We start from the raw sequence: 23,694 nt of genomic DNA on the forward strand, positions 1-23,694 counted from the left end.
AACCTGACCTGACACATGTACGTAGATACTCTACAGTTACAAGTATGTCTGCTACAGTAGTCTAGTAATCTACACTGGGGCCTTATCTGCACACTCCTCTTCCATTGCCTGGGTGCCAACCACCTTGAGTATGTGGGGGGTCTGTATTCTGATGTTGTACTGGGATGGGTGTGGCCCCTGGCTACTGCAGCAGCCCTTTGCCAGGCATGGTGAATGAGGTCACTTTCATGATGCCAGACTTGCTAATATGTACATGTGTGAAGGCCAACATCGTTTACCCTGTGGACAAGGTTGTCCCACAGGCCAATCCTCTCCTGCAGATGTTGCTGGCTCCAGCCAAACATTATGGCATGGTTGTATAGTATGGCTTCTATGATTATATTTGTCTGAGCCACTGAGAATGTTGACCATTGCTGATGTGACATTGCACCTGGGAGACATTACAAGGGAGACCCATCACAGGACCCCATACATCTGGCAATCATATGTACAGAACCTGCACATCTAGATTGAATACCAGTAGCCACTACTCACAAACACACCATACCCCTGTAACATAGTGCTGTATCTGCTTGCATTGCACTGCTGGCCCTGAGGTGTCATAGTCCCCTAATGAGGCCTAGTTAATTTCCTACTTCTGTACTCCTCATTCATGTCTGTGTCAAGGGATGACATTGTCCATCTTCCATGTGGATGTGGTGTGGATTGTGCCAAGCCTTGTTGTGACTATGGTGTGTAATGTTGCTGGGTACACATGCCTAAGTTCATGAAGGATGCAGACAGGGATGTTATCAGGTGCCATAGATACCTAAATTTGTTGCCTTTCAGTAGGCAATATGTACCTGCTCAATGGTGATGAGAGGAGGGGTGTGAGTGCTGTGCATATCTAGCTATAGTGCTGCTGAGCCAGGGGGTGATGTTTGCCCTAAACATATCCGCAGCGGGTTGCCTATAGCTATGTTGTGTGTATATGTGGCCTGATTGGCCACCATTACAGGGTGGGCTGGTATGTGGCCTCAGAGATTGCAGACATATGTGAAGATGGCCTTGTGATTGGCCTTGGTGGATGTGTCCAATCTGTACTCATAGTTAGCCTTATGGTACTCCACCTGTGATCTTATATGCTTGATTAGACAAAGGCTGACTTGATGCCAGGTTGGTGCATGCTCCTGATTTGGCCTGTACAGCCAATCTAGGGACCAAGTCTGTGGTTTGTGTATTGCTGCTGTCCACCACAAGCATTCAGCCTACCTTGAGGGGGTTGATGTTATCCTGTCGGGTATTGCTGAGGCCATGCAGCTATGTAGGTGCCCAGATAGTATTGTGTTGTGGGCCTGGACACAGCTGCTAGTTCCACCATATGGGATGCCCATCATGTCAGCCTTGCCCTTTTACCTGGCCTCTGCGGGGGACATTTCAGTGGTGTGGGGGCTACAGCTTCACAGACAGTAGGTGGAAATATCTCACAGGACAGGACATGTGGAGACAGCCCAGCAACATGGGGGACAAAGCTTCAGAGTTTGGTACAGCTTGTATGTCATCAGCATTGTTATACACATAGGGGGTTACTATATTGACAGGGTTTGTCTGGACATGCATTTACTGAGTGACTTGACATCTGACAGTGATATGCCTCTGACATAGCTCTCAACTGACATGTTGTCCACAGACTGGCCAGATCTTTGCCTATTATGCTTGGTCTGTTCCTCGACCAACATCTGTTTTTGTGGGGTTGGTAGGATAATGTGAGGATTGTAGTCAGAACATGCTGCCATCCATTGGTGTTCCACACATAATTTCCTTCAGGGATGTGATGTTACAACAACACATGTAACAGCAGCTACTGTCTCAATTTGTAACACCATTATGTGTGATATGTTCCTCTTCCCAGCCCCCTGTCCCATACATATGCCATGCATTGTCCAGATGTCCTGAACTATGAGGTGCAAAGGTATGGTATATCATTAATTACCAAATGCACACCAGTTATCTTGACAATGACCTGGCAGACTCCTGGCCATGGTATGCAGTGGTGGCTGGGGTTATGCATCCACACCCTGGTAATTCTGTGGAAATCTGCACATATGACAGTATGTCTGTCTGCCCATTGTGAACAGACTGCCAAGGTTGTGTAGCAGTGTTGTGTGTTTATGTTTTTTAGGCTGGGTAGGGAGAGTAGCAGCTGTGAGTGCCATACATCCTTTACCTACCTGACTCTGCATACTGCTACAGCTGCTGGTGGTCTATCAGGTCCGTATGCTTGTAGAGGCTGACTGTGAAATGCCATGTAACACCTCCAGATTCCCAGTACACTGTGAATCAGGGCAGTATATGTAGGGGTAATGTCTGAGTGCCAAACTGTATGTGGTTGCTCTCACAGTATTATACTGTCATGTTCAATTTGCTCACTGGTATGTTGCTGTCACTGTGGTGCACTTGTTTGGGGGTATGCACTTTCACACCAGTGTCTGTGTTCCACTAGAATTACATCCCTGTACTGCCTGTTATATTTGCTACTGCATGTGTACCACCCCAGAGCTGGAGCTGGGTTGTGTTATGTTAGTCTGATTGTAGTCTGGACATTGATAGGTAGCTCAGTGTAGTTTCCCTACTGTTGTGTTATATCCACATATTCATAGGATGTCCAGTTGTGTGGCCAATATCTTTGGTCTGGTCCCCATAACTGTTATGTATGCATGACACATCAATGGCATGATGTGGGTACTGAGGTCACTAACTAATGAGAAGCAATTAAGTCCTGGAATTGTGATATTTCAGTTGATATATGTTAGGACATACACTATTACTACATGAACATTCTCAGCTTATCTACTGATGTATTTTGTCCATGTCCTTATTTTCATGCCTTTGTCCCCCCACTTTGTCAGGCTTGGTCCACATTCATTGCATTAAGGGGTTCTGAGCATACCTCTCCACAGCCAGATTTTCCACAGAGTGTCCAGATGTTTGGACCATACTTTTGTTCAGTTCCACAATTTATTTCTATTTGTCTGGTAAATCATGGTGATGATCCAAGGATTTATGTCAGAAAATACATGACATGACATTTCAGTTCCCATCATCATATCCTTCAGTGATTGTCTGCTGAAACACACACTGTTGCTGTCACACGTCTTCATTTTTAACAATTATTTTATAACTATATCCATATATGTGCCCCACGCCCCCCTTTTACAGTCTTTGTACAAGTTCCTTGCCCTAACAGGTTGGGAGGGATGGTTCACAGATATAACTGCACTGCATGTTTTATATAAACATATATATATATATATATATATATATATATATATATATATATATATATATATATATATCTACATAGGTTCATAGGTGTGTACTAGCCTTTTACAAGCCTAGCCCATAGGATTAACCTGGCTTCGTGCCACCCAACCTTAGTTCCCAGAGCACTGGAGTGATCCCCGGGGTGAATTTTCTGTTTTCCATCCACTCATCAAGATTTCTCTTGAAGAGGGCCAGTGAGGCACTCTGCTTGACATGTATGGGAAGCCTATTCCATAGCATGGGCAGTCTCTGAGTTATGAACCTGTCCCTCCAACTTGTTCTGTTGATTGTGGTAATGAGGTTGAGGTCTCTGGAGTGTGTAGTGAGGAGGGATTGGGATTTCTTTAGATGTAGCATTTCTAACAGAGTTGGGTCAGACATGGCTTTGAAAGTCAAGCAGAGAGCACCTCTAAGTAGGCGATATGAGGCAGAGAATTGTTGGAGTTTTTTGAGTCTGTCCATATAGGACAAGTGTTTAAGGCCTAGTATCCTCTTTGTGATGTACTTTTTTGGCCTCTGCAGTTGTTGCAAGTTTCTAGTGAGGTACATGCCAAATGAGGCATTGTACTCAATGATTGGCTTAATGAGGGAAGAGTAAAGGGAGACAATGACCTCTTTCTTCTTGGATGCAAAACCCTTAGTAATGAGATGTGCCACATAGAAGGATTTTCTGACCAAAGTGGCAATGTGGTGGTCAAAAGAGATGTTGCTGTCAATATGTTTGCACATATCTATATATAATGCACAAAGGGTTCCACAATACTTCCCCCCTAATGTTGTATGCCTCTATTGCATGATATGTTTGAAAAACAACATTATTTCCTTCAGCACAGCTGGTGTACTGGTACATTCCTCTGATTAAAATGTTCAGGGTCATAGGTCCAACATTTGAGACCATTGTTTTTTTAATTAATATTAGATATGTTCATTAAAGCACTATAGCATCTCACAGGTTAGATGGTATAGTGCTATGTTGTTGTGATTGTTAAGGACAGCATCCTGGGTTTGAGAGCTGGCAGGGCTGACTCTTTTGTTGCTGATAAGAACAAGGTCTGATGGATACAAACAGATTAAGGCACATTTTTGCATATCATGCGTATAATGTTATATTTAAGCAATAACCCACAGCTGGGCATGGGTAATACTGGATTTACCCACAGTTGGTGTAGTTTGGTCACAACGGCAATGCCCTCATGACCATATAATGCCAACCATGGATAGGTACAGCATTGCCCACACCCAGCCATGGGTTATTGCTATTATACAATGACATTATTTAAGAAAAACAATACGTACCATTCTTAAAAATGTCATTGTATCATTCCTCCATGCTGCCCTTCCACAGTTTTCCAGTATCCTGTCCCATTTCTGATGTACTGCACATACGTAAGGGACATGTTCCCACACTTACGCAGTACATCAGTGCTGTGCAGAGGTAGCAACAGAGATAGGGGGATCTCATTTGTTTTTTTTTTACATATCTCAGTATGATATACGAGTTGATGAGCTCATATAACATAGTGAGATATATTAAAAAGGCAACATTAATCTTCCTTTTTCTGTTGACAGGAGGATCTCCATTGCATTTCTTATGATATCTTGCTATGTTATATGAGTACTTTGACTCATAATACATAGCGAGATATGTTTGTAAATACAGTGGAGATCTTCATTTCCCCATTGCTTTCTCTGCAGACTGGAAATGCAAACAGGTGGTATACAAATGGAAATAGTCCAGGCATCCAGACCTTTTTCCATTTGCATACTCTCAGATTTAGAACGGGCAGTCTGTTTGGGCTGGCCAATTAGCGTACTCATTTTTGTATGTTAATGGCCAGCCATTGTGTAATATAACATAAATATTTACATATACATTTATACTTTTACATTTACCTTCCATGACATCTCCCTATGTGCTTTCATTGCATTATATTCCTGCGTGACTATACTGTATGGGGCACGTGTGTTTATATGGGGGTTTCACATCTTTGCTACACTGACAACTCACTTTTGGAACTGCCACTCTATCCTGGTTGGCAAAAACTAATTGCTACATAGCTTACATTTAGGGCCAGATTTATGAAGGCTTGCACGGAGTGTAAGAACAGTGTAAGACGGCAGACAAGCAATATGTCTGCCGAGCGATTTAGCAATAGCCGGTAGGGGTGTGCATGAGAGCTTCTAAAGCTACTCTTGCATGGACAGTGTTATGGTATGCAAATTACCTAATTTTCTGCCGAAAGCTATGCAAATGAATTAAATTTACGATCCAGGAACCACTAACCTGTCCGTGTAAGAGTAGTGTTATCTGCAGAAATGTACTCCGTTGGTAACAGAGTACCATTCTGCAAATAGCTAAACGGAGCTATGACAGCTCCAAATAAAGGCTACATCTAGTTAAGGAAGCATGCCAATGACCAAATATAAGGCCACTGGCATTTGCAAATGTTGTAAATCCTTAAAATCCAATGTTATTTTTTTTTCCCCGATCGCCGATGTTTAAGCGTAGTGCAGCATCGCGCAAACATGCTGCACTTTAAATAAAATGAAAAAAAGGGAAAAATAGCCACAAATGTGCATTTACACTAAAAAGCTTGTTCTGCCATGCAGGTGAATGGCAGGCTGCAAACAACATGGCCACTGAGTAGTGGTTGCTAAGGGGGGAAGCTCAGTGTGAGAGATGTAACCAAACATTAGTAGGCAATCCTATGCAAATGAGGATAAGGATAGTGAATCCCAATTTTCCCTGGCATGTGAGCCATGTCCCTAGAATGTAAGTGTAGGAGTAGGGGAGTAGCAGAGTAGAAGATAGGTGACATCATGAGGGAGTATGTCTGAAAGACTGTAAGGTGATTGGAGCATAGTGGCTTGTGTTTTCCGTGAGTTGCTCATGATTGCAAGAGGCGTGTTAACAGTGGTACTAGCTGAAAACAAGAAACCAAAGGTGTACTCCATGGATATATATGAAATCTCTTGCAAACGGGCACACAGCATGTGCACGTGTGTGCGCAGGTGTGTGTGCGCTAGTGTGCACTTGTTTGCGTGCCGCTGCCCCTTGTGGAAACAGAAAGGGAAAAAGGAAGGAAAAGAAGTAGTAGGAAGTTAACCAAGGAGAACTAGCAGAGCTGCCAGGTGAAATATATCACAATCAGCCAATTACACAGACAGTCGAATAGCCCAGCCCAGCAATTTAAACTCTGCAAACAGCAGTCTAACCTGTTTTTTCACAAGAACTCTGCAACACTGTAGTTTAGAAAGAGTGAAAACTCAAAAAGCTTAAGGCTGACAAAATGTTAGGGGCTGCCATTGCTATTATAAACCAACATGTGCAAGGTGCTGAGGGTGGTGATGTTGTGAATGCTGCTGAGCAACCCACAGTGAGGAGACGGAGAAGAGTGTACAGACCCAGGGTAACCTACCAGGGCCTACATGAGCTGGAGATAGTAGAGCACTATAGAATGGACAGAGACCTCCTGCAGCAAATTGTTGAGCTGTGCCGGTCACGCCTCACACACAGAACCAACAGAGGGGAACCCATCCTAGTCGATACCAAGGTATGTGTTGGCCTATGAATACTAGCAAGACGTACCTTCCAAAGACCAACTGGTGATATGATGGGGGTTTCACAGGCATCAGCATCCAGGGTACTGCACCAGTTCCTGGATGCCATGTCAGCACATGTCGGTGAGCATGTATATTTCCCCAATTCCAGTGAGGCATTGGCCAGCAATATGCGTCTTTTCCACCAAATAGCGGAATACCCTGAGGTGGTGGGTGCAATAGACTGCACGCACATACACAGCAAAGCACCACCTGGTGAGCGGGGTAGTGTCTACATCAACCGCAAGGGCTTCCCCTCCATCAACTGCCAGCTCATGTGTGATGCCCAGGGCATAATAATGAATGTGTGTGCTGGCTGCACTGGAAGCTATCACAATTCCCACATCTGGCATCTGGCACAGCTGTACCAGAGATTTGCCATTGGGGACATCCCTGATGGTCACCTAGAGGGGGATGCTGGATATGCACTGGAGCCATGGCTGATGACACCCATCAGAAATGCACACACACCCAAACAAGAACTCCATAATGAGGCACATGCACAAACAAGAAACATTATTGAGCGTGTGTTTGGGATGCTCAAGTCACGGTTCCGGTGCCTGGACACATCCGGTGGAGCCTTGCAGTACTCACCAAATACATGTACCCAAATTGTCATGGTATGTGCCATGCTACACAATATGATCCTGCAAAAATAGCTGCAGCAGGAACAGCATGGGGCAGGGCCAAACAGCCCCCTACCATTGCCAAGGCCTGCACAGGTACAGCGTGACTCTGAGGAGGAACAACCTGAGCCTGCGCCAGTAGGCAGAAGGAGGCATGCCCAGTATGCCCTGGCCTTGGCAAAGAGGCAATGCATAGCGCATACACTGACTCAGTAGGAACCCTGGAAATGACACCTCTCTCTGACTCGCACATACAATAAAAGGGATGCCTAACTTGACACTACATGTTTCAAACATGTATAGGGAGTGTATTATGTGCATCCGACATAGACAGCCCTGCAGCACCACCTGAGGCATGATTGCCCTATATTAAGCAATATAAAGCAGTGTTAAGCACATTTTACCACTATTTAGCATATTTAAGCATAATTGCGTGGAGCTGCACGCCGCTCAAACTAGCACAAAGTTGGGCAACGTTGGGCAACGTTGGGCAATATTGGGCAAAGTCGAGCAAAACCAGGTAAACACACTCACACCTGCTTTACTGTTCCTTAACCAGTCAGGTCTGCCCAGCAGGAAAATAAAAAGCAGTGACAGGGCTCAAACTCACGATACTGTGCACTATAGTCACAGTACTGAACCACTAAGCCATGACAGCATTTCACTGGCAGAGACACAGCAGGGCAATTGTAGACTAACGCAAACACAAACAAATACAGTATCATGCCCTCTGAACTTCCCCCCAGGCCTATGCAGACAGATAATAGCAGGCCAGGCAATGTGATGTGGGTTGGGTAGACTGTGAAGACACAAACTAATATACGTGAAATTGGAAGCTAAGTTCTGTAGTACAGTAGTATGCCTCAAGCCAGTACGATAGGCAACAGTACAGACTGAAATGGAGTACCTGACATAGCAGTGCAGGCCTAGCAAATGTGTATAAGTGTCAGGTCAACCCCTCATCCAATGTACACCCACAGTAGCAATCAGGTGTGCCCCCTGAGTAGAAATGTACAAATAATAGCTGTCCACCCTGTATGTATAAATGTTGATAAGTCTATGCAAAGCGACTCATGGAAGAACTGCAGGCACAGCATGCTTCCTGTCAATGTACAACACAAAGGTGAGCCCTGAAGTAAAAAACAACTTGATTTGTCACACACATATAGTATATATGTCTATACTGGGCATGCTCACACACTTCAACAAATTTAGCAAATCTCACTCAGCAACATACTGAAAGGTCATACTGGGCATGCTCACACACTTAATAAACGAAGCAAATGTCAGTCAACAGCATACTGAAAGGTCATACTGGGCATGCTCACACACTTAGGCCATGTCTGAGTACAGCAGTGGGCCACACATATCTGACAGTTGCAGTTCTCACCCCAGACACATTTCACTATTCACCAATCCTGCCTTGTGCACACAGTGATATGAAAACAGACCCATATAATATATTGGACTCCTGTCATAATCAAACTATGTACTACAAGTACTGAACATGTTCAGAGAAAGTGACAATTCAAAGAAGACCAATAAATCTCTGATCAGTATCATCAATAAACAATGAGCACTCCTAACATCATCCAATCCATGTTCTGGCAAAAATATTGTCAAAGAGTCCATAGAGAACCATGAAGCTTTCTTTCGCAATATCATAAATATCAATGTAAACACATATATGTTCTGAGTCAGTGCAAACTGTAAATGAATACATGTACATGACTGACACCACCAACATCTTGTCAGACAGGTTCATACATATTTATCCCCCTCTCACTGACAAAAGTGCCCATTATCATACCTGGAGACTGCGATAACCCAGAAATCACATATACAATGGTTAAACAGCACTTTCCAAACCTAAAAACATGGCATCTGTGGGATGACATGGCTTCCCTAGCTGTGTCATATGTGAACTCCAAAACAAACAGACCCTGCACCTGAACAGTCTGTTAAGACTAACCCTCTGTACAGTATATGAAACCGTTGAATGCGTTACAGCAACATTTGGCACACTCCACAAGTGTTGGTGCACAACAGACCATATGAACTATTGTCTTATAAGCCTATTAAGCCTGATCTGCAAGGCCATGGAGTCCATCATGATATAACTCATGAACAGAACTATTGTGAGCCGACAAACACCCAACCCTACCATTTTCAGTTTGGTCAGGGGCAGATCATGGTTTCCAAACCTGCTAGACTGTTTTCAAGGCAGTCACCCAGAACATACATCAATAAAATGAGCTACACACGTCCCACATAGACCTTGGAAAGGCCTCTTCCAACATCCCAGACACATGTCGTATCCACAAAATCAACAACCAGTGCATAAATATGTATGTCATCTGATGGATTGCCAAATGGGGCACAGATAGTTCACACAAGGTAAGAATTGTGGTCTTCTGTTCAAGCTGGTAACAACCGCTGTCCCCCATAGCTCAGTCCTGGGACCCCTCCTGTCCGGTGTATACTTTCCAGAAATACAGTCAAACACATGAGGGCTATGTTTAGCAAAAAGTTGTCATAATTGATGTGTGGGACAACAGAGACATCCTTAAAAAGGGTCTCAGTCAGACATATGTGGTGTAAGATTATGCCCTCAAGCTACAGTCATACAAATATCACATAGGTGCCAACACCCTAAATATGGAGGTGATAATAAGGGATCTATGGACACATGTGGATAGTCATCTCTACTTCCAGAAACATATTCACAAAGTGGTTAGAAAATCATGCTATGTGTCCCCACAAACTGCCAAGGACTTTGCATGTAGGTCAAAGGAGGTTCCCTCTATCATCAGTCATCAGACCCATCAAAGAGTACCACAACACACTTGCGATGAATCTGACTAGGCATCTTCAGCAGCTGGAAAGACCACTGAAGTACCTGAACAAGAGGATTACTGGCCTTAAATAATTGCTCCATGCAACAAGACTGAATTTAACTCAGTCTGTACTCTGTTGCATACTGTCTACTCAGGAGATCTCTGCCCAACAGACAGGTCCATGTCCAATGCAGAACTGATGTACATGCGCTATCTCAAGTAAACCCAAGCTCACTGTACCACATGCTCTAGTGATATCATCATCACAACATTAAATAGAACATGTTGGAGGGATACATGACTAACTCACAGACTTCCCTCGCTTTGGAACAGGCTCCCAACCGACATTAAGCCGAGACCCTCACTAACACTCTTCCAGAGGAGTCTTGATGTGTGTATGTGAAACTGAACTGTCACACCATGGATCACTTCATCAGCTCTACAACACAGAGGCCTAGGGAACTAACTCCATGGGTGGTGATAGCTGCACACTCTGGCCATACTAATATATGCCTTCAGGCAGATAGCCTATCACCTACCTATGTACCTATATATATATATATATATATATATATATATATATAGGGGGAACACAGTATAATAAGCCAAAGATGGATGGGCAGAGATGTGTGTAAGAGGGTGACCATGACAGGGAGCCATCCAGGACTGTCCCACCCAGCACACATCCCAATGGCACGAAAGACATGAGGTGCACATCTCTCCCACTGTACATAACAGCCACCAGTATCTGTAAGCATTACAGTGTATGTGGTCCATGTGCCTGCTGTACAACATGACTGTACAATGAAGTACACATCTACTACCTGTAGACATGTACCTGTCACATAGGTCCATAGGTATGTAGTAGACTATCTCCACAAAGGCATATATCAGCCTACGCAAGTTGTGCAGCTTTCACCACACCATTGGGTAGTCTCCCAAGGCCTAGTTCTAATAGTTAATACCCTAAGCCCCTTTCTAGTGGGGCTGCTGATGTGATGCCTGGCATGAACTGTCTGTTTCCCATCCACTCATCAAGGTTCCAATTGAAGAGTGTCAGCCAGTTTGAGGCCAGTAATCGTCTTGGTGGGGTACCTATGTGGTCTCTACAGCTGCTGGATATGCTAAGTCAAGTACATCCAAAATGGTGCACTGTACTCAATGATGGGTCTGATGATGTAAGAGTAGAGTGCCAACACTACTTCTTTGGATCCTGATGCAAACCCTTTGTTGATTAGGTGGGCCACATAGGATCTCCCAATCACTTTGGCAACATGGTTGTCAAAGGAAATATGACTATCTACTTGTGTCCCCAGATCCCTTATCACCTTGTCATTTTTAAGGGGGTAACACCCATGTGGTAGTTTGTGGGTATTTTGTTTTCAACAAAGAGGATCACTATGTATTCCTCCACAGTGAGCTTGAGGCCATGATTCTGACACCACACATCTGTCTCATAGAGTCCCTTCTAGAGAATATGTCTGTCTTCCGGGGAATTTATTATGGCAAACACTTTTCAGTTCCCAGGCAAACTTAGTCAACCACAACTCTCCTGTGTTGGCATGTACATTTGAGAAGTCTATACCAAACAGGAGGGACCCCAGGACTGAACCCTGGGGGACAACAGTCGTTACCGGTGTAGAGTCTGACATGTAGCCTGCAACTCATAATGTGTGGGATCTATCTGTGAGCCAGTTTGCAATCCATCTTGTGATGTATGGATTCATGGCCAGGTTGTTGAGTTCACATATGATACCTGACTGGGGAATGGTGTCAAATGCCTTAGTGAGGCATAGGTAGGCTGTGTGGATCTCATTTCAATCATCCATAGCCTGGATAACTGTCAAAGAAATCCTCCCAGTTCAGCAGGTGTGGTCTGCATTTGACCAAGCCAAACTGTGTGTGCTCAACTGTGTGAAGGTTCCCAATCTCTGTATTGTTGACTTCCATTATGATTGGCTCCATTGCCTTGCAGAACACACTTGTCAGGCTCATAGAGTATGAATGCCAAGGGGTTTTCGTGGCCCCACCCCTGTGGAGTGTGAAGAACATTGCTGTGCAACATTCTATGGGTACATATCCTGTAGAGAGCATGTAGAGAGAGGTGTAGGTATCCTTGATGAATATGGATACATCCTCACCCTATGTGCTATGATTCAGGTTCTGATGCTGGAAGGTATGGAATGAGTAGTATCCTGGTAGTGCTGGTGTGCTGTCTGGAGCCTTGAACTAGGTTACCGATACTGCACAGATATCAATATTCTCCATAATGATAAGTGCTTCGAGTGTGTGCATCTGGAGGCTGAGACTTCTGGCAATGAGTAGCATTTAGCTCACTTTGTGGTTATTTGTGTTGGTTATGGGGTTTGGTTTGTCCTGCGTGACCGGTGTTCCACACCTGACGTCAGTGCCTCATTGGTCCCATCTGACCATAAGCTAATCACCCTACATATCCACATTCTGGACCCACACCTCCATTAAGGAAACCATGTTAAAAAATTTCTTAAGACAGAAGTGCTGAACTGCAGGACATACATGCAGATGGACAATACAGTTACGACTACTGAATCCTTCACAATTGCACTTCATAAGCACTTACATGACTGCATGCATCATGCTATCCTAAACAGAACCAAGACGCTAACCTCCAAGAAAAGGAAGCCAATCTGGTGTTCCCCTGCCATAAACAAACTGCACAACAGAAGGAAAATACTGTTGCAAACCAGGGTAAAATCCTATGATGGGAGGAGCTCCATGGTCCACATCAGTAAGAAGCTGTGATCCATGATAAAATCATCCAAAGCTAGTGATGAAAACAAAATCGACACTGATTCTAAAGACAACCACAAAGCATTCTATAGCTATGTCAAGAATCTCAGTGGCAACACTCAGGTCTGCTCCTTGTTGCAGCACAATGGCACTAAATATACAGACCCAACTGATATTGCCAGCATCCTGGCAGATATGATCAGTGCTAACTTTACCTCCCCCCCTCACCCATGAAAGAGCACATCTCTATAACGGAAGACTGCAAAGTTGCTGTCATCATGGCTGCACAGGTAAAAAAACACTCTCCAAAGCCAGGAACACAGCATCCATGGGACCAGATAACATCCCAGGCTGTGGTCTACACAGACTACAGAATGAACAGGCACCACACCTACGTACCATGTTCAGTCATAGCCTCACCTCAGGCTTTGTGCCTGCTGAATGGCGCACAGCGACGGTTATCCCACTACACAAGGGGGGAGCCACCATGGACCACAGGATCTAGCGGCCCATTAGCCTGATGAGCCTGCTCTGCAAGGCCATGGAATCTATCATCATATAACTTATAAAAAAAGACATTGGTAATCTCCAAACACTGGCCCACAACCATGTTGGGTTTGTAAAAGGCAGATCATGTCTCCTAAACCTGATAGACGTCATTGAAGCAGTCACCAGAACTGTAGACAAGGGTAAGGTGGTTCACACAGCCTATGTAGATCTTGCCATGGCTTCCAACACCACCCCCCACTCTGGAATTATAGATAAACCCACTAAACTAGGTATAAATTACTATGTCACAAAATGGGATGCCAACTGTGAAAGTAGCAGACTCCAAGTACGACATTACACCAGAGACAAGTGCAGTATCACAGGGTTCAGTCCTGGGTCCTGTCCTGTCTGGAATCTACTTCCCTGAAGTAAACTTTAACATGGAAGGTCTGTGGCTAATGAAGTTTCCAGATGACTGCAAACTATGAGCCATAACCAAAACTACTGAAGATGTGGACATCCTACAAAAGGGCCTCACTGAGATAGATGCCTGGTGTCAAAGCCATGGCCTCAAGCTCAATGCCAAAAAGTGCATTGTCATCCCCTTTGGTAAGAACTCTGTAGCCATGAACTACAACATAGGCGGTAGTATACTTAACACTGAAAGTATAATAAGAGACCTTGGGTCACAGGTGGACAGTGGACACACCTGTGATAATCACATCCCTGCAGTAGTCCAGAAATCCTTCTACGTGGCACACCTCATCACAAAAGGTGTCTCATGCAGGATAGAAGAGGACATTGTTCCCCTCTACTCATCACTCACTAGATCCATAATAGAGTACAACGCCCCTTTTGCTATGTACCTCACAAGACATCAACAACAACTGGAAAGGCTGCAGAAATACCTCACAAATAGCATTAGTGGCCTGAAATACATGCCATACACAGACCGTCTCCAAATGCTCCAACTGTACTCTCTCGCATATCTCCTACTCAGAGGTGATGTCTGCCTAACATACAAAGCTATGTCAAACACAGAGCTGTTGGACATACTCCACGTAGAACACTCACAATCCCTCGGATCTTTGGCCCCAAAACCCAGAGTGAAATAAAAAAGGAAGTGGTGTATCCATTTACCTTATGGATACCCACACCTTCAGGTTAGTGGCACAGCATGAGGCCTTGGAGACCATGCAAGTGCAATTAACATTGGGCAAAGCTGCTTATCAGATTGTAGCCTGCTACAGATCACCTACCTTGTCTCAGGAACCTCACCCAGTATTCCTGAGAACAGTGGAAAATATGAAGGTCCTACCAAACACCATTATATGAGGAGAGTACAACTACCAAAACACTGAATGGGAGAATTACTCGTGTACAACATCCTTTGCCCAATGCTTCCCAGAGTTTAAAAACTCAAACGCTATGGAACAACTGGTTACCACGCCCGCTAGAGGTGACAACATACTGGACCTGATCATCACCAACATGGGGTACCAGTGTTACACAACAGAGATAAACCCCTCACTGGTAATATCAGATCATAAAGTAATCACACTGGACATCCACATCACCCCCCACCCCCCACAGTCAAGGAAACCACTGTGAAGAAAGCTTCTAAAGCAAACAGCACACTTCTCAAGACCAAAGTGGAAAGTTCAAAAGCACCCTTGCTATCGGATAATGCTATACAATCTGCAGAATAATTTACAAGTGCATTCTATGAGCACCTACAGGGATGCATGGATCGAGGCATGCCAAATAAAACCATGATGCACTCCTCCAAAAATAGGAAACCAAGCTGGTGGTTGTCACACATAAATAAGATATACAACAGAAGGAGGGAATGAACACATGATAGAGCAAACTTCACATAAGGAAAGGCATCACTGATCATTATTAGGAAGAAACAATGATCACTCATAAAATAATCCAAGGCCAGTTTCTAAAGACAAATTGCCAGGGAATGTAAGAATAACAGCCACAAAGCCTTCGTTAGCTATACCAAACATTTAGGTGGCAACTCTCAAAACTGCTGTCAGCTACTGCAAAATGGAAAAAAGATACACTGAACCAACTTACATTGCCCACATCCTGGGGGACAAGTTCAGTGCAAACTTCCCCCCACATCACCCCCAAGAGGGCTTGTGTCCATCCCAGAAGAATGCAGAGCACCAGACTTCATGGGCATGCAGGTAAAAAGAGCCCTCTCCAAACCTAAGAACACAGATTCAATGGGACTGGATGGTATCCCAGGCTGCAACTTACACCAGCCCCAAAAGGAACTACACCCTCACCTGCATTCACTGTCCAGACTCAACCTTACCACAGGCTATGTACCCAAGGAATGGCATACAGCAACAGTCATCCAGCTCCACAAAGGGGGTGCCACAACAAAACCAGGAAACCATTGCCCTATAGGCCTACTCAGCCTGGTCTGCAAAGCTATGGAGCAAATTATCATGGAAACCATAAACAGAGACAATGTGGACCTCCAGACACTGGACTCTACCCAACTTGGCTTTGTTAAAGGTAGATCCTGTCTCCTAAACCTAGTGGACGTATTTGAAACAGTTACCAAGGACATAGATGGAAGTGAATGTAGTCCACAGAGCCCACCTGGACCTCACTAAGGCTTTTCGACACCATTCCGCACTCTAGCATCATGGACAAGCTTACCAGCTTGAACATTAACAGCTATGTCACAGGATGGGTGTCCAATTGGCTCACAGATCAAACACACATGTTCAGAGTTGCAGGTGCCATGTCCAACTCTAAACCAGTCACAAATGGCATCCCACAGGTATTGGTCCTGGGACCCCACCTGTTCAGTAGATACTGCCCAGAGGTACAGGCAAGCACGGGAGGAGTATGGCTGAACAAGTTTGCAGATGACTGATAACTGTGGTCCATAATTGACTCCACGGCTGACACAGACATCCTACAGAAGGGTTTTACAGAGACAGATACCTGGTGTCAAAACAATGCCCTCAAGAAGAATGCCAAAGAATGCATAGCCATCCCCTTTGGATAAAACAAAGTGCACAAAAATTACCACATAGGTGGGAATCCAGTATGTACAGAGAATGTAATTATGGCCCTGGGGACCCAGGTAGACAGTAAACTCTCCTTTGATGATCACATTGCCAAAGTGTCTACAAATTCCTTCTATGTAGCCCACCTAATGTCACCTAATGTAACCCACTTTGTCTAGTCTGATGATGTCACCATCCTACAAATATACCTTTGGAAAAAAGAGCTCCCAGTAATGTGTATAGTGTGTCGTGTAAATGCGTACTGCTCTCGTATCATTAAGTAGTTAGGTAGGGGTTTGAATCCTGCACTTGACAACTGTGTGTGTGTGTGTGTGTGTGTGTGTGTGTGTGTGTGTGTGTGTGTGTGTGTGTGTGTGTGTGTGTGTATCTCCTTGTATAGTAGCAACCATTTTGGCGACAACTACAACACCTTAAAAGTGGAATACTTATCTTTGTCAAGTCTGATGATGTCACCATCCTACAAATATACCTGTGGAAAGAAGACCCCCCAATAATGTGTATAGCACGTTGTGTAAATGCATACTGCTCTAGAATTATGAGGTAGTTAGATAGGGGTTTGAATCCTGCACTTGATGACTGTGTGTATCTCCTTGTAGAGGAGCAACCTTTTTGGAAACAACTACAACACCTTAAAAGTGGTATACTCATCTTTGTCAAGTCTGATGATGTCACCATCCTACAAATATACCTGTGGAAAAACGAACCCCCAGTAATGTGTATAGTGCGTCATGTAAATGCATGCTGCTATAGTATCATGAGGTAGTTAGGTAGGGGTCTGAATCCTGCACTTGACAATTGTATAACTGTGTGTGTGTGTGTGTGTATCTCCTTGTAGAGGAGCAACCTTTTTGGAGACAACTACAACACCTTAAAAGTGGTATACTTATCTTTGTCAAGTCTGATGATGTCACCATCCTACAAATATACATGTGGAAAAGAGAACTCCCAGTAATGTTTATAGTGCATCGTGTAAATGCATATTGCTCTAGTATCATGAAGTAGTTAGGTAGGGGTTTGAATCCTGCACTTGGTGAGTGTGTGTGTACTCTATGTGTGTGACATAGTTGGTCACTGTGTTGTGGGTTTTACTTTTACTACTGTATGACATATCATAATGACAACAGTATGTGCATTGCACGTCAGGTAGCTGTGTGGTAAATACATATACGTACATGTGACCTCAATTATTTCAGAGGTGGGAACCCTGCTTTCTCCATGAACACATCTGTTATCTTTGCCAGAGTGTGCTGCTGCTTTCCAGTCCTTAGGTCACATCTGTATGCTTGTGACAATCCCAGCCACTGCAGTGATTCCTGGCCTAGGTCATCCATGTCACGCACACTCATTATGGTTTCTATTGAATAGTGTGAGTGAGGGTTTATGCCTGAGGTATATTTCAGACCAGTTAAAATGCAGCAAAGTCTGTCAATGATGGCTCTTCATTATAGGTGTACAACAAACTTTGTGGATATGCATGCAGACCCCTTATTGCTTATGTGATTCACCAAGGGATTTTAAAATACCTTTGGAAATGTGATTACCAAAGGAGAGATGATGTAACATTTGGCAGTATGTACACATCGGTACCTGTCAACATGTTGTGGGCTACTACCTATGTGGTACTATGGGGATACTATGTTTTGTAAAGGTGGATGACCATGCTTTAGTTGGCTTATTGTTTTACAGCATGGGTTTGACAACAGGTATCTGTCCATATGATACCCTTGTGGAAGATGTATGTGTCATCTAGAGAATGCATTATAGACCACAGTATGCATTCCCAGACATGGACGGACATATCCCTACTGTGTTTGCTTGTACCTAAGTGAGCTATATGGCAATCAGGAGTGGTCCCAGGAATGGGTGCAGGTGAACACCACTGGTTACTGGCATAGTATAGTTCCTGAAGGGTACAAATGTTACTGTGTGTCCTACATCTGTGTGTCAGTTGTCAAGACATCATCTAACAATTGTTTATGGTCAGGCTGTGGAGGTTCTGTATACTACCAGAATGCAAACCAATGACAGATAGTAACAGTATCACCCACAGCACAGTGTCAAACCATGTCATACACACATTTGTACCCAAGTTCCAAAATGTGTGTAGTACAATGCATACTGGCCACCAATAGAAACTATGGAGTGTTAACACTCTGTAATACAGGGCATGTCACCCTGCCCATGTGTCCACTATGCTCATACATGCAGACAGTGCACCTCCACCATGTTCACAAATGTATACCTGCAAACCTGTGCTGCACACATCCCACACGTACTGTCCACTCTCTAACATATGCTGCCAATACTACACACATCAGCGAAGTGGCATGTGGCCGGACAATATACAATTCGGATTAACACTGGTGTAAACAATACTACATTGACAATCATAGCTTTAATGCATCATGCCTGCTCAGCTACACCTTCATTATTACATTACACTTTACTGCTGAGTCTCAACATGCTAACATTGCTATACTGCCATAAAGTCACCATGTGCATCAGCACCATGTTAGCCTGTTCCTGCATCAATGTTACAGATGACAGGAGGTAGCACAGGTTCATCATATGCACAGGGTGTGTTGTTGGTTTGCCAGAGGCCTACATTGAGCCATACAATTGACATGTGTATGTGTGTGTGTGTGTGTGTGTGTGTGTGTGTGTGTGTGTGTGTGTGTGTGTGTGTGTGTGTGCGTGTGTGAGGGCCAAGAATACTGGTATGGGTCAATGTTGATGTAATGTGTGCAGGTATGTGTTAGCCCTAGGTGTCTGGTTTCTGTGTGTGTGTGTGTCTGCACGCACACAGTTCCACCATGTGGCTGCCATATACGGGGATTTGTGGGACAGCCACAGACTGTACCTGCCAGGCTTTACAGATCACCGTCTCTGGCCACAGATATGGTACCTGTGCCTGGCAGGGGTGCTACTGACAGTATCAGGTACTGAGCCAGACTGAGTACTATCCTCAGAGGTAGACATATGTACACTGGACCCAGGTCCCTGCTGGGACTGTCCAGAGCCACGTGCACGTGGTCTCCTAGGACGGTCTGTGGAGAACCCACCCCCAACATTGCTGGGGCTGGAACTGGCACTACAGGAGCGGCTGTGACTTGAGGGATATCCGCGGTGACTGCCAGCTGCTGATGTTGCTGGCATACATCCACATCGACGTCTCACCCGTCCTGCACTGTCCTGACACATGGACATGACATTGCGGAGGACATCTAATGTCTCACCCCAATGTCTATCCATGACCTCAGTTTAATTACAGATGGCACTTGCTAGGTCATGGATACTGTCATTTAAAGTGGTGTTATGTGCCCTCTGTGCCCTTAGTCCCTGTCTGGTGTACCATTCCATACGTGCCTGTGCCTCCATGACAGCCTAGAACATGCATGAGGTTGTAAGACCTGTGGCACGTCTGCCAGTTGCATGATGACCAGCAGTGCTCCGACGAGACCCCCTGGACATCTGCCTATGTGGTACCATTCCAGACCTCTGGGTATGGTTGCTGTGTCTGGATGCATGTGCCATAGGTACCACACTGTCCTGGCCATTGCCGACTGTAGACTGTCCCTCAGCTAAGGGCATTGGTGATGAGGGATGTATTGGCAGTATGACTGTGTGCATGGATGGGGTGGACAGCTGTGTACTGTTGATTGGTGGCCCAAAGACAGACCCTGGCAAACATGCCTGTGCCTCAACACACCTATCATCATTATCACTATTTGAGTTAGTGACATCAGGTTCCCTGCTGCAGTGAACCAGCACAACCTCAGCACCTGTGAGAGGAAGACAGGAAACACACTTTACGACCTGTACATGATGTCAGAACACATGAACAAATGCACACATGCACACATGCACACATGCACACATGCACACATGAACACATGAACACATGCACACATGCACACATGAACACATGAACACATGAACAGATGAACACATGCACACATGAACACTTGCACACATGCACACATGAACACATGCACACATGAACACATGCACACATGCACACATGCACACAAATACACTCCTCACTAAAGCAGAGACACACACACACACCAGCAGCAATCCAGAACATACCCAATAGCAGTTGGTGGGGTACAGTATCACAAGACAAACAGTCATATCACATGTGTCAGCATGCAGGATTTGTGTTGCTCAACAGCTTGCATTGCGAGTGCAGACAGTCCTTGTTACTAACAGTATACATGGCTTTGATGCATGTGTGTTGTTGTTCAGTGATTGTCCTCACCCTGGAATGCAACGTGTACATGGACACAACATTGCTGTGCAAATATTACAAGCTCTTCAATGTGCTGTGCACCATCACTCACAGGTATACATACCATGGCTGGATGTTTATCTGTGTCACATAGATATCCGTTACTGATTAGAGCGTATGTGTCTTTAGCAGATAATTGTAAACACTGGTTTAGCTGATGCATGCTATGTATACACACAGAATGAGTGGTACGTGTATACCTGATGGAATACCATTGCCAACATAGCCATTGTACAGTAGTTATGGTGAGTGTAGAACATATTATAGACATGCCAGTGCCAGCCATGACATGGCATGCTACAACACAACTGCAGCATTAAACATTACACATACCCAATGTGTGTCATGTGACCTACACACTCAATAGCATTACAAGACATATATGTGTCACTTTGTGCAAATGGTGATTGCTATGCATATTGTGTATAGGTGCATATGTTTGCACACACACAACATTGAGGTGTATAGCAATGAATGCTATGTGTAGTACTGTTGTTACTGTAACTGGATGGCGTGTTGTACCATGAGCCATCATCATGCAGCATTATGTGGTCACTCAAGGCTACTTATGTGTGCCATACTGGCACCTATCATGCTGTACCTGAACCGCAGTACCATGGTTACATTCACCATTTCACAGCCAGTTGTTACATGGGTTTGTAAGGTGCCCAATAGGGAGCATTGCCTAACATGAATGTGTTGTGTGTTGGAGAGTGTCGCACTGCCCCATGATAGGCCTCTACCCTTCAGGTATATTATGTGTGCTGTGTGGATGACATTTGGGATACTGGAGTGTGACCTTACAGCGTGTGTCTGAATATGCCATGTGTAGCATATTAACATGTACTGCGTATGATGGAGTTGTGTATGTCATGTGCATGTGTATCGACTGCCTATCCAATGTCCACTATAGTGTAGCCACAATTGTTTGGGATGCTCTGTGTATTGCATGTGTTTTGAGGCAGCCACTCACATTACTGAGATGGGCATAGTCTCACAGTAAACATGCACAGCATGCATTATGCATAGGTGTGTTACATGTGTACATGGCCTACACCTCACCTATGACATGCACATTTTGTTAGCAATATTAAATGTAGAACACACTCACCAGCATGGGTCTGCTGCCTTGCTGTCACACCAGAGGGACCTACAAGGATATGAAACAGTTTGTCAGTGGCAACAACTGTGGCATTTCTACTGTGGGTTTGCAATCTTACAGTAGCACAATGGTTGACAGTCACAGGCCTACACATCATGTTCCAAATTATCAGTATTGAACAATACCAGGCTACAATTCTTCTAACTACACAGTACACATCTCACATATGCATGATCTAACAATAGAGGTAACAGTAGTCTACAGATATGCCATCTTACCTGCATGCTCCATGTGAACTTGCTGGGGGGACTCCAGCCTCCATGATGATGCATGTGTGCTGTTGTTGTTGTTGGCCAGGAGCCTCCAGGCTCAGGAGCAGCTCCTCCACTCTGGTGAGGGGGGATGGGTGGCAACCCCACCACCTGTGGCAAGCTGTTGCCTATGGACATCAGACGCACGCTGCCAGACATGTCTAAGTAAATCACTGCAGTGATGTCGTACCTGCTCATAAGTCCAGTTATGCATGCCTATGTCATTTATCCTACGGACAACATCTTGCCACAGCACAGTCTGCTCATGCTGGCCCTGGCTGGTTCTTGAAAATAGCAGGGTGTACTGTTGGATGAGACAGTTGGTTAAAATCTCATCCTCTGCACAGCTATAGGCTGGATTGCGATGGTGGGCCATGACCTTGTCAGACAATAAAACAATATGTGTGAGCAAGTCATGTGGCACACTTAACATTCTACAGTACAGATATCACTGAACTGCCATAAATTGCATACTATTGTCTGTCAGAGGATACACACTTTCAATACCACATATCAGTGCTCAACCCACAACTGCCTGACAGTGCCTGACACGCTCTATATATTAAAACATTTTCTGCACAGCAACAAAGAGAAACCACTATGTAAGACTATGCAACAGTACATGGCACACTGTATGCGACACAATGCACCACCTAGCCACAGGAGGTATATATCAAGCTAATGCATAATGAAATATGTAATCCATTGCAATGATTTCAAAGTTCAGTTACAGTATTACCAGTATACCACACTAGTTGTTGATGGAAAACCCCTGCCTACAATATGTGCACATTCGTGAATATAGTTGGCGTACTGCTGTACTAGACTATACATGTTGCTAGATATGCACTTATATCCTGTAACACACATATGACCGAGGGCATGTTACAGGCATACCCACACACACATCAGACATACATACAGGACACAGAGGTATGGCAACCCAGATGAGCTTTACGTGTGTACCATACAGTACTGTGTGTCAGTACTTACAAACCCTTATGCCTGAGGTATGTAATCTGTGAGGACTACAGGGAACACACAAAACAGTGTTTCCAAGCAATGTGGACATACACCATACTGTGCTGTTTAGGCCTACTGCTTCAGGTAGTACTACAGTTCATACAGGGGTTTGATTCACCACCAGTACCAATCAATGAGCATACATGTACTGCTTTATCCTCCAATGGCACACCCCAGTTAACACAAAGGGACTATGTCAGACCGTATGCTATACTGCTTTTTCTGGCTAGCAATAGCATACACATCTTTTGCTGGGATCAGAGCTAGGACACATAATACCATGA

This window comes from Protopterus annectens, chromosome 2.part1 (assembly GCF_019279795.1).
Source record: "Protopterus annectens isolate FY-2018-M chromosome 2.part1, PAN1.0, whole genome shotgun sequence".
In the NCBI taxonomy this organism is placed as follows: Eukaryota; Metazoa; Chordata; order Ceratodontiformes; family Protopteridae; genus Protopterus; species Protopterus annectens.